This window comes from Capricornis sumatraensis, chromosome 10 (assembly GCF_032405125.1).
Source record: "Capricornis sumatraensis isolate serow.1 chromosome 10, serow.2, whole genome shotgun sequence".
NCBI classification, from domain to species: Eukaryota; Metazoa; Chordata; class Mammalia; order Artiodactyla; family Bovidae; genus Capricornis; species Capricornis sumatraensis.
The window spans coordinates 82904870-82917178 of NC_091078.1; the positions used below are offsets into that span (position 1 = coordinate 82904870).

Below are 12309 nucleotides of genomic sequence, written 5' to 3' on the forward strand. Positions count from 1 at the left end.
TTTACTTTATTGCATTAGAGCAAACACATACCTATACCCATACATACACTATACACATGCATACAGTAAAGTTTTAAAAAACATAGTCATGGCACAGAGTAGGTACTCAGAAAATATTTATTGAGTAAAAGGATGGTACAGATGAAGAAACTGTAGACCCTAAGGGTGGAAGTGCCCTGCCCAGGGTCACATCTCTAGCAGGAAGCAAAGTCAGGATTTAAACCCAGGGCTATCCAATACTATAAAGTTATTTCTTCCTGACTGTGTGGATAGGCCACTCTGTTGGTACAAAAAGATGGAGATTGAAGACCCAAAGGTCTTTAACAGAGCTGTGGACTGAGGTCCAGGAAACGTGCATTCTGGCCCATCCTTGCTGGAATTCTGTGGCCCTGGAAAAGCTGCTTCTCCAACCAGAACCTCACTTTCCTCTTGTGAAAGGTGGAGAGATGAAAGTTGGGCTTTCTAAGGTTCCAGCGGCCCTCAGAAGCGTCTGGGAAGCTTTCTGGTTTGTCATCTCTCATGCTCACTTGGTGCTGGGGTCAGGCTTGATAGAATGGCCAGGTCAACAGCCAGGCACTTGAGGAAAGCAGTCATTTGTGTTTTATCTCAAGGTGCACAAACATTCAAAGATGACATAGCCCCAAGCCAGAAAATCCCCTGAAATGAAAGTTGGAGAGAGAGAAGAAAGAAAAAGAAAGTAGAGGCAGTTGGGGGTGGGGGAAGGCTCTGATTGCACCCTGCGTTGATGCAGCACATAATCTGAAACAGGCGCTCAGGTTCATAACTGTGCCCAGATCTGATCCCTGGCACATAAGAGCACAGCCTTAAAAAAAAAAAAAAAAAAACAGCAACAACAAGAAAAAAAGGTGTGCATCTTTAAAGCCTCTCTTCTCCTATGTGATATTTTTGTACCCCTTTGGAGGTTGTGTCGCTGGGGCGTTTGCATCCAGCAAAGGCTTTCTTCGTCTTCCTGGCTTGGGGATTATTGATTTGGAAGGCGAGGCTAATTTACATGTAAATAAATCTTAGCGCTGGGCAGAAGGGACGGGACATCCAGATGCCGTGACTGACTTGCTGACGTCACGGCTTCATTAGCATGCGGAGGATGCGAGCACTGCAACAGCGACTTGGGCACCACCAGCAGCTCCGCCGACAGTTCTTAGTATTTCTCGGCGGAGCTGCACAGTTCCTGGTTCTGTGTCTTGAGCTCCGCGACCAGCTGACTGGGTGCCCCCAGGTCTGGCTCAGGATCAGCTGGTGACGCTGAAGCTGGGGTCTGTGACTTCCTGCCGATTGTCGTGAAGAAGGGGAGTTCATATGAAACTGGGGTTCTCGGGAAGGCGAACAGATCCAAAGGGAGAGAAGAAGTCACTTTTTCCCCTGCCTGGTGGATCCCAGGAGGGTCTGAATCCAGCAGTGCAGTTTCTGTGAGCGAAGGAAGAGCAGCGCGGGCTCCGCTCCTGCTGCTGCTGGCCTCAGGAAGGGTCCTGATTTGGAGAAGGGTTTCCAGAAGGAGATGCTTTGGCTGCCTGCCGTCCTGCTTGCCTTCTTAGGAGCCAGACCCAGGGGAAAAGTGAACTGGGGCAATTGACAAGCTCAGAGGGTCTGGCGGAAGCTTCTATCCAGACTGGGAATCTAACTCTCCCTTGAGGTAGGTAAGACATTTGTTGGAATTCACGAACTGAACAACAGTGTGTTTTCTAGGAAGGCTGAGAAGGCTAGATCTAGAGGCTTTGCGTGGGGGTGGGCAGGACATTGGGGCTTTGTTATCTTGCTGGCGAGGCTGTTTGCTGTGGTCCTCTGGCACCTCTGCCCTTATCATGCTTATTGGAAAACTCAATTGCACAGTGACATTTCACAGTTCTAGGGAGTCCTGAAGAATCACTTAAGTCTTAGTGCTTTAGAGGCAGCTTTTCTGTAAAAGAAGTGCAGCTGTCCTTAAAAAAAATAATACTACTACTAAAAGGGGAGAGGGTTTAAAACCAAGAACACACCTGGCTGCGTGCTTGCATTTTGGCTCAGGATGTCAGAAACCATTAGAGGCTCTGGGAAATGAAGACAAGTGAGACTTCCAGGCGAAGAAATGGCGCTGGAATGATTTAGGTTTAATTTTAGCCAGTGCTTTCAGATTAGAAATGGTGACAGAGCTCCGGAGTATGACCGCACAGCCCGGCTGAAACACATGACTCAGTGTGTTCTCTACATTGGGTTTCATAGAGGAGTGGTCACAGTGAGCTCTTCTCAGTTCTTGGTTTCCCCAAAGCCAGTCACAGCATCCCTCATCTGCCATGAAGGTCTTGGTGATGAAAGACAGATTTTTAATCCCTTTTTGTTGTTGTTGTTATGTGGTCTTAGAATATGCTGAGGTCTGATGGGGCTTTTATGAGCCATAAATAACCCAGGCTGGGCCAGATCACAGGGGGATAAGTGGTCTGTACCAGCTGTGATGCCATCCGCTGGTCCAGGCGTGGCTCTTGTATAACTTCTGCACGTATGCGATTTCCCTGGAGAGTTCTGCTTCTAGTCAGCGCATCCATGGCCAGTCGGGGGAGGGCTCCAGCGTGCTGTGACTCTGTAGACAAGGCCTGTCTTGTACCAGAGCTGCAGCTTGCAAGGCTGCAATTTGCTTTGCTTGAATATCTCTTCCCAGAGAGTGTTTTAAACCATCTCAGGGAGACTTAAACTAAATGAAGCAGTCTGGCCTCCTTGCTGGAGGCTGAATTGGCTACTCTAATCCCGTTTTCCAGAAGGCTTCCTGGCTGCTGATGGCTTTCACAGATGGGTCAGGATGAGTGTCCCCTTGGGCCCCAGAGCAAGTCACAACTTTAACAGAATTACTGTATTTTGGAAATTCGGATTTTAATGCCTCCTTGAGTGCTTGTAAAGGTTTTGACTTTCTGTCAAATACTCTTTCCCCTCGGGAATTCTTTTTTTTTTTTTTTTAATGTGAAAATTAAAACATGTTGGCTCCATCAGACAATACAGCCTGTAAACAATCATGGGGCCACCAGAAATGGTAAAATAGCATTGTTTGAAATGGCAGGTTTGTAAAGGTTCACCATGCAATGTGCGGGGGGGCGGGGTGGGGAGAGAACTATTGGAAGGAAGGTGCATTCATGGAAGCTTGAGGAATGAACAGGGAATTTTGCAGTTAGGCAGTAGGGTATGATATTTATCATCAAGGACTCAGACTCTGGATTCAGAAAGCGGTGAAAATACTTGAGCTACCTTTCTGAATATTGTTTCCTGCTCGTGTAATGAGAAGAGCAGTAGAACCAACGGGCAGGTGTAAGGATGAGGTGACATAGGAAAGCACCCAGCACACTGCTAGCTATATAGCAAATGTCCAGTAGAAGTTAGCTACTACTGTTGTGACTGTTGTCATTGTTACCTTTTTATCATCATTTTAATAAGTGTAGTTGCTAAGAAAAAAAAAAAAGACAACCCACTGAAAAGACAGTATGTTCACATCCACTTGCATGCAGAGAGGTTCAGCCAGAAGCAAAGGTGCCATCTTCAATCACTGTAATGTCCCAAACCATTCCCACTCAAAGCCACTTCCCACCCTACTGACTGAGTTGACATAATAAAATGTATTGTCTGTCTGCTGTGTTTTGCAGAGCTAGAAGTGACCTGATGCTATGATGAAAATCATCTAACATCAGCTGGGGCTCAGGCACTCTTAAAGAAGTTCTCTTGTTTGACTGCTGACAAGTCTCATGTAGACCATTACAGGGTCCAAATCAGAATCCATGCACTTCTGGATTTCTGTGCATATTTCTCTTCTGATCCAACATTGCATGTGTAGGAGGCCTGCCTTTTCTTTCTTCTTTCTGTGCAGTGCAGAAACTAAGCATCAAAGGGAGGCCTTTGAATACGTTCTTCACCTGATGAATGGCTCCTTGGAAGTTCCACGGCTTCATTTATGCCATCATATTGGTGGCGTTGTTAAGGGAAAAGCATGGTACTCCCTTCCCTACCTTCCTGTGACTCAGGCGTCTGCCCTTGACTTGTGTCGAAATACACCATCCATCTTTCCTAGATTTTTGCCCTTCCTCTGTCCTGCTGGTGAGCATACTTCAGTCATGCAGGTTGATAGCTCTTTCTCCCTATTCTTTCAGCATCTTTCTTTTAAACGTAGGTGAACTGGAACTCCAACACAGAGGTCTGAAGGATGACTTACAGGTGACTCCTTTACAGTCAGAGGAGTCTGGCTTGAAGTTCTTTCTGCAGAAACTCCACTTGGGAATTGATCACTCCAGGCTGTAATAAAGTTGTGTCTTGCATAGAAAATCATAGTTCTCCCTTAATGATAGCCTCCCTCCATTGCCTCCTGATTGTATGTGTGATCTTAGGAGAGTAGCTTGAGCTTTCTGAACTTTGATTTCCTCATATAAAGCTTAGACATAAATTTCCCTGACTCAGTGGGACTCATGGGCTTGCTGGGGAAGGGAGGCAGCACTGCCTGTGCCCAGTTCCTGGCTCCTATGAGGTACTCAGCTTGCTTTCCTCTGGGGCTGACGACTTTGACATTTCCTGTTGAATCCGAACCTGTGAACCCTAGGGAGTTTTCATACTCATTCAACAGAGGAGACGGAAGGCCAGAGAGGGAACATCACATACCCTCAGTGACACAGCTGGTGACAAGCCCTGGTACCCAGTCTAGTGCTGCTTCTGCTACACGTGGATTGCAAAGGCGTTGAATCTGCGCAGGGCTTTTTTCCTCCCTTCTGTACTGCTGGTCTTGAATTAGCAGGAACCTCTTTCTTTAGAAGCTGGAAACATGATCTTCTCTCTTCTCTGTTGTTTTCCAACACCCAAGAGTGAAAATGCTCTGTCCATCAGACAGTCATGCTAGGTGGCATTTGGCTAAGGGCTTTTCTTTTGTGCTTGAAGACCTACTAAAACCTTTCTCTATTCATACCCTCCTTGAATGTCATGTTTATAATAGGTCATTGCTGGTGACCATGAACTATTGCCAGTTAAGAAGCTGGAGGTCTAGGCATTGGCAAAATCTGTTTCCCTCATTTATGCTCTTGGCTGACATTTGCCACTTTGCTCTTTTCCCCTCCTGAAAAGATTGTTCATGAAACGTTCTCATTCTTACACATTGTCTGTGTGTGTGTGTGTGTGTAGGATGTGTGTGGGGGTCGTGGTGGTGGTGGGGGGTGGTTTGGGTGTATTTGAATGAAGCAGGGGAGAAAATGCTGGATAAGATGACATTGAGATTCCAGCATCATTAGTCTCCGAGCGTCTCCACTGGGGACCTGGCTAGTTGATTTTGGAGACTTGGCTTTGTTGTTTCCTTGGCATGCTGTTTGAGCAGTTCTTTGTTCAGAGTCTGAAATCCAGAAGCAATCTTCTTCCATTATTTCCCTGGGGACAAGGCAGAGGGAGAAAGAAGGTGGAGGGAAAGAAAAAAGGCGGCTTGGTGGGGAGGAACTGCTGTTTGTGAAGACAGAGATTAGAGAGATTGGATGAAGGAGTCAGGAGGAAGGGAAAGCAGGAAGCAGCTGGGAGAATATCAGAGCAGTCTCCAAACCACCATGAACGTGCTAAGCTGAAGTTCCCTTCTGGTGACGTCACAGCCCAGAAGACAAGCACCTGTGTTCCACTTCGGCTAGAAATGCCTGTCCCCGCCTGTCCTATAGGATCTGTGCTCAGTCCCTGTCGTGTCCAGCGCTTCGGGTTGTACTTCATCAGGCTCCTCTGTCCGTGGGATTTTTTAGGCAAGGAAACTGGAGTGGGTTGCCATTTCCTCCTCCAGGGGATCTTCCCCACCCAGGGCTTGAACCCGAATCTGCTGCATTTCCTGCCTTGCAGCTGGATTCCTTACCACTGATTCTATGGGAAGCCCATAGAATCCGTAACGCAACCATTTGCCATGTTAGATTCTAAAACCCTACATGGGGCTCAGCACAGCAAGTGTTTTCCACCAGAGCACCATGGCCTATTTTTAAAAGTGCATTTATTCAAGAGCACATTGTTTAGTACAATACGAGCCAGCCAGCCTCCTTGCTGGGTGTGTAGCCTGTACTTCAGCACATATTTGGTTGTAAAGTCCGTCAGGATCAAGTCAGCTGAACTGAAGACTCAAGTTTCATGAGAGCTGACATGGAAGAGGAGACAACACTGCCCAGAGCACAGAATCCAGAAGCATCCCTAGTTGGAAGTGGAGACCTCAGGGGAGTCAGGACTGCTGGCCTTGTTGGAGAAAGCATAACCAGAGTCTTGGTCACTCAGGACAGTGGGATGACCTCTAGGAAGAATGAATAGTGGTGATTTCTGATAACCCCTGTTCTTCCTGGTTCTGGCATTCATGTATAAACCATCTGGGGGCACTGGAGGGAACCTGGGATGGGAGGCAGAGATGGAACCAAGGTGGGGCACCTTTTACAGTCAGCACTGTGCCTGTCTCACGGTAGATGGGAACTTGAGTCGTCTCCATTCGTCTTGCACTGGGAGCACCGTTGACTTCAGCTCCCCCACCCCTTCTTGGTTTTTAAATATCAAACCTTACGAATAGGATCCAGCCCCATCCAGGGTTAAAATTAACTGGGACAAGAATTCTTAGCATTTCATTTCAGCTGGGCAGGATGCCATTTTTCCAGCTCTTGTTGGCATCCATTCATCAGTTTTGAGTCCTCAGAGATTCTTGTTCATGAAAGTTCCAGGACTCAACTGAGAAACAGCTGTACTTTCTGTGGTCACCGGGTCAGATATTTTTCAGGGTAGCTGTTAGTATATATGTCAGTGTATGTTATGGGTGTCTACGTGTCTGAAATAGTTTTGTGCTTGGGTGAATGTATGGCAAAGGCAGTAGGTATCATAGGTTGAACACTTAACCATATTCTAGTTGACGTGAAGGATGGTTTCCATACCTTGTTAATCCTTGCAGCAGTTACACAGCTAGATATTAGCTCCATTTAGTAAGAGAGAAACTAAGACTCCAAGAAATTAAGTAACTTGCCCTACTTTATGCCTAGAAGAAAGAATAAAGCTGGAATTCAAACCCAGGATGGTCATCGTCCAAAGCCTGAATGAGGCCCACCATTCTGAGTCTCCTTACACTTTTTACTATAAAGTATTATGAATGTTTTTTCTTTGCCTTTGAAATCTTGTATCTGTGGAACCCTAACGTGAGAAATACCTCATTATGTAGCCATTGATTGATTGCTTTTTTAAAAATTGGAATATCATTGTTTTCCATCGTTGTATTATTTTCTGCTGCACAGTGAAGTGACTCAGCTACATACACATGCGTCCCCTCCCTCTTGGACCTTTCTCCCATCCTGCCCCTCTCCGTCATCACGGAGCACAGAGCTGAGCTTCTTGTGCTGTGCAGCAGCTTCCACTGGCTAGCTGTTTGACACATGTGGTGGATATATATCCATCTGCTCTACCAACGTGTCCCCCTCTCCCCTTCCCCACTGCGTCCACACGTCCATGCTATATGCCCGCGTCTGTTTCCAGGGTAGGAAGAGAGATGCTATGTCTGCGTCTACCCTGGAAATAGATCCATCTGTACCATTTTTCTAGGTTTCAGGAATCCTTTTGCTTGATCTTTTGATAAAATTGGCAATATCCAAGAGACTGTATCAGGCACAAAACAGAACAGAGTGGCTTCTTCATAGCCAGCTCTGAATGTGGCTTTTAGAATGGAAGTGTGAGGTTCCTTGGGAAGTTGGTAACACACACTCTGATGAGGAGTAAAAGCTCTGGGCAAATGGAAGCAGCCCTTCTGTTGGACTGAATGGAGTGTGGGCAGATCTGCTGCGAGCCTAGATGAGTCCAAGAGAGAGGCCAGGCTTGTGGGCTTTTGATCCCCCCATCATGAGCACTTCAGGTCCTAAGTAGAATGTGTGTTTCCCCTTTCTGAGCCTCAGTTCTTCTCTCCCTAAAATAAAGGCCCTGGATTAGGTGATCTGTAAATTGCCTTCTGGCACTGACCTTGATGAGTGTGAACTTTCAGAGGGAATTCAGCCTTGTCGGTGGAGGTGTGCAATTTGCTCTAGTGGCTGCTCTTGGGCGGAGAACTAAAAGGTCAGGTTTTATATCTGGCCCCGACCTCTGTGTGTTGTGAATATGCGCTGGAATATGAGAAGCAGTAGCCCTCCAGAGAGCCACTTGGAGCTTCCTGCAAAAGCCTCTGCCCTTTGGATGTTTCAGATGTTAAGTTGTGGGGGGGAGTGGGTGGAGGGGTGTCGGCATTCCTCAGTGCCTCTCGCTCGGTCACTCTCAGAAGGCCTTCGGGCTGTGTTCTGTGTACATGCATCCTCCTCAGTGCCTGAGACCAGGACTCTCCAGCGCATCATACCTGCCCCTGGGGGTGTTGCTGACTCTGCATTTGTAGCCAGCTCCCTGGTGATGCTGAGCTGCTGCTTCTCGGCCATCTGTGTCACAAGCACAGAGGGCTCCACAGGAGAGGAGATGTGACTGCATTCAGAAGGCCCAGGTTCAAGTCCCAGTTGTGTCATTGTTTATTGGAGTGAACCTGAAAGAGATCACTTAGCTGCTCTGTGACTCAGTTTCTCCTTCTGTGGAGTGATCAATAATTAATAACTAACAGTTAGTTGACTGTTTACTATGTGCCCAGCACCATGCTCACTATTTTTTAAGTCTTTTTAAAAAAAATTTTATTAAGAGTATGGGTTGCTCTGCAATGTTGTGTTTCTGCTGAACAGCAAAGTAAATCAGCTTTACATAAATCAGATACACATATATCCCATTTGGGGGATTTTCTTTCCATCTAGGTCACCGCAGAGCACTGAATACAGTTCCCAGTGCTGTACACTACGGTATAGTTATCTATTTATCTATCTATCTATAGTAGTGTACATATGTCAATCCCAATTGCCCAGTCCATCCCACCTCCCCTCTTCCCTCCTTGGTATCCATACATTAGTTCTCTGTATCTGTGTCTCTATTTCTGCTTTGCAGATAAGTGTGTTTCCACCATTTTTCTAGGTTCCACATATGATATTTGTTTTTCTCTTTCTGACTTCATTCTGTGTGACAGTCTCTTAAGTCCATCCTTATCTCTTCAGAGACACAATTTTGTTCTTTTTTATGGCTCATGTTCACAATTTTATGTGTTATATCTTATGATAACCTTGTGAGATAGGTTCTATTATGCATTCTATAGATGCTAAGCACAGAGATGTTAAGTAACTTGCCTAATATCACACAGCTAGTAAATGGCCAAGCTGAAATTGGAATTAAATCACTTGATTCTGAAGCTTCCAGAAGTTGTAGGAATGATAGGTGTGAACCATCTTGGAACTTATGTGTGTTTTACAAACATACCATATGAACAAATACATTTATTTCTATGATCTGTATGTTTATAAACATTTAGGACACTTTGGTGATTTCTATGTTTATAAATGTTTAGGACACCTGAGGAGAAGGCAATGGCAGCCCACTCCAGTACTCTTGCCTGGAAAATCCCATGGGCGGAGGAACCTGGTAGGCTGCAGTCCACGGGGTCGCTAAGAGTCGGACACGACTGAGCGACTTCACTTTCACTTTTCACTTTCATGCACTGGAGAAGGAAATGGCCACCCACTCCAGTGTTCTTGCCTGGAGAATCCCAGGGACGGGGGAGCCTGGTGGGCTGCCGTCTATGGGGTCGCACAGAGTCGGACACGACTGAAGCAACTTAGCAGTAGCAGGACACCTGAAATGGTAAGAAGTTGGTGGTTCCCAATTGAGATGGTATTGTTTCTAAGGAAAAAAAATTACTGTTCCATTTGATATTAATTCAAATCAAATGCTTTGTGAAACTTTGAAAAGCACAGGTATTTATGCTGTTGTCTTGGGTTGTTCAACTAGGAAATAAAAGTGTCAGCTGAGAGGAGTGGGAGGTTCTGGTTAGCTAAATTTCTGGCTGTTGAGAATTAGATCCCAGTTCATTTTCAGTCTTGTTTTTGCAAATTTGGAGAATATATCCAATCACTCTTCGGCCTTAATAGGAAGAGCACAGTTACCCAACTGTATCTTGTGATTTGAGGATATGGCAGCCATATAAATTATTATCCTGAACACGAATTTCCTGCAGGTGGATTGATTGTGGGTTGATTGTGAACATCATCTGAGTTTGATATCTCTCCCCTTGCTGGACCCCAGGCTGTGATCTGGCAGGATAAACAGACGTCTGCTTTCTTCCCTCACCCCTCCTTATTATTCTTCTAGAAGCTTCTATTTGAATGACAGAGGAAATCCTCAGTGGGGAAATTTATTCTTGTTTGAATATGTACCCATGTTTGACCTCCATTCTTAATGTCCCAGTATACTAGGAGTATGGCGCATACCGGCACCTGCATCACCTTTGTCCGCTGTGGACCTCACTGATGACACTCCACACTCTTTGTCAAGCTCCAGCACAACCTCAGACTACTCCTCAACCCAGGACTCAGGTAGCCTATATTGATCAGTTGTAGTTGCCCCCAAGAGATTGAACTTAAATGCCATGTCTCCTCTTGGATGCTGCCTGGAAGTTGATTCTTTCAGTTTGGTAAATAAATGCCAACCACCTATTAGTAAAGCATCTGCCTGCAATGTGGGAGACCCAGGTTCGATCCCTGGGTCGGGAAGATCCCCTGGAGAAGGAAATGGCAACCCACTCCAGTACTCTTGCCTGGAAAATTCCATGGACGGAGGAGCCTGGTAGGCTACAGTCCATGGTGTTGCAAAGAGTCGGACATGACCGAGTGACTTCACTTTCACTTTCTTTCACCTATTAATTCTTAGGCATGCTGAAAAGACAGTTTATTTTCTACTTACTCTGTGTTGTTTTATTCTTCCTTCCCCAAAGTGGATGGACCTACAAGCTTATTGAAAGTTTCAGTTAGTTGAATTTTTAGTTAAAGTTTTAATAGAGTGTTTTTATTTCTCTGCTACTCACATCCTGTTGTTCTGATTAACGTGGTGGCCATTCTTAAGGCTCCTGTCGCTTTTCATTACACGTGATGTAGGCTCTTTATCCAGTTTTCCTGCCCTGATGCTCCCGGAAGAGTACCTGCCATCCAAGGGGCTGTTTCGTGTAGGCACCCTCTTGGCAGCTCAGCCAGGGGCCAGGTGGCCGGCACACATGCAGTGGCTGCTGCTGGCTCACTGTGCTGCTGTCAGCGGATGTCCTCTCCTGACAGCTTCACTCTCAGGATTCAGGAGTTCATGTAAATTATGCCCAAGTCTCCTACTTGCCTTGGAGGTTGCATCGCAGAAGTCAGCTGGAGAGCCTGTCAGGACTAGAAGCTTGCCACCATTTGTGACAGTGAATCCTCCCCCTAGCCTGAGCACCTTCCGCTGCTTCCTGTGCAGGTTGGGCCACCACATTGAAACACCTGGCTCATTAGGAAGCAGAGTGAAACGTAGAGCAGAGAATTCCCTTGTTCCTGTCTCAGCAGCAGGAGCTTGAGTTCTTGCTTGAATGGCTTCTGAAAGGTTGAAAAGCAGCCCTAATCACCAGGCTTGGTTTTGATCAGACTAGCTTGAACCTGCCTTCTGCTCACTTTGGCAGTTGGACTGCCTAAACACCAGTGTTGTTTGCCCTTGCCATCCTTAAAAATTGCCTTCCATCCTTGTATCATTGAATGCCTGAGATTCAGCATCCTACGTGGTCAGGATGATATCATGTGCTATTTTGAATTTTTAAAAGCAAACGTTGCAGAGAGTGAGAAATGGAACATCTGCAAAACATAAGGCAGTGTCTGTGGGCCTGCGGGGAATAGCAGAGAAGACCTTTTACACTTAGCCAGTTCTCTAAACCAGGTGTTTTTAACTTGAAATCCATGAGCACCAAAGGAACAGTAAAGACTGACAAACTTTTTGAAATTAAATGCAGCATTTACTATGAATGTGTGTATGTTCACCGTTTTAAGGAAGAGGATCCCAGCTTTCATCAGACTCTTAAAGACGTTAAGTCATTTGAAAGTTAATAAGAAGTGCTGGATTGGATGGTAGATGGTTGTAAACTCACCCAGGAAACTCTCCTGAGGTTAACTGGGGACTAGAAAAAAATCCCTCTGCCCTATACAAATACGTCACAGTTCTACAAAGCTCTCAGGAACTGGAAGGAGTGAATTACCTGGTTCTCTCCCATTTTATAGATAGGTAAATTGAGGTCTGGAATCTCAGATGCCAAAGCCACAGGAGTACTTCTTTGTTCTGTGTTTCAGATACTTTAACTGAATTATTAATTATTAACTTAACAATTCCAGCAAGTTTTTGGAACATTTACTTTAGGTTGAACTACAGCTTTTCAGTCTTTCTGTATTCAAGGCATTCTTTCCGATTTTGGACATTTTG

The 12309-nt window shown here is 45.7% G+C and overlaps 1 protein-coding gene across 2 annotated transcripts in view; it reads left to right on the plus strand.

Moving 5' to 3' along the window:
- Positions 1-12309, plus strand: part of PRICKLE2 (prickle planar cell polarity protein 2) — a 172024-nt gene that overhangs the window by 47025 nt on the left and 112690 nt on the right. The window contains exon 1 of one of the 2 annotated variants that reach the window (XM_068982430.1): positions 1566-1651. The exons of the other annotated variant lie outside the window; for it this stretch is intronic. The gene's annotated coding sequence lies outside the window, so the exon portion shown is untranslated. Of the gene's footprint in view, positions 1-1565; positions 1652-12309 lie in introns of those variants that run through there. 2 annotated transcript variants of the gene reach the window in all.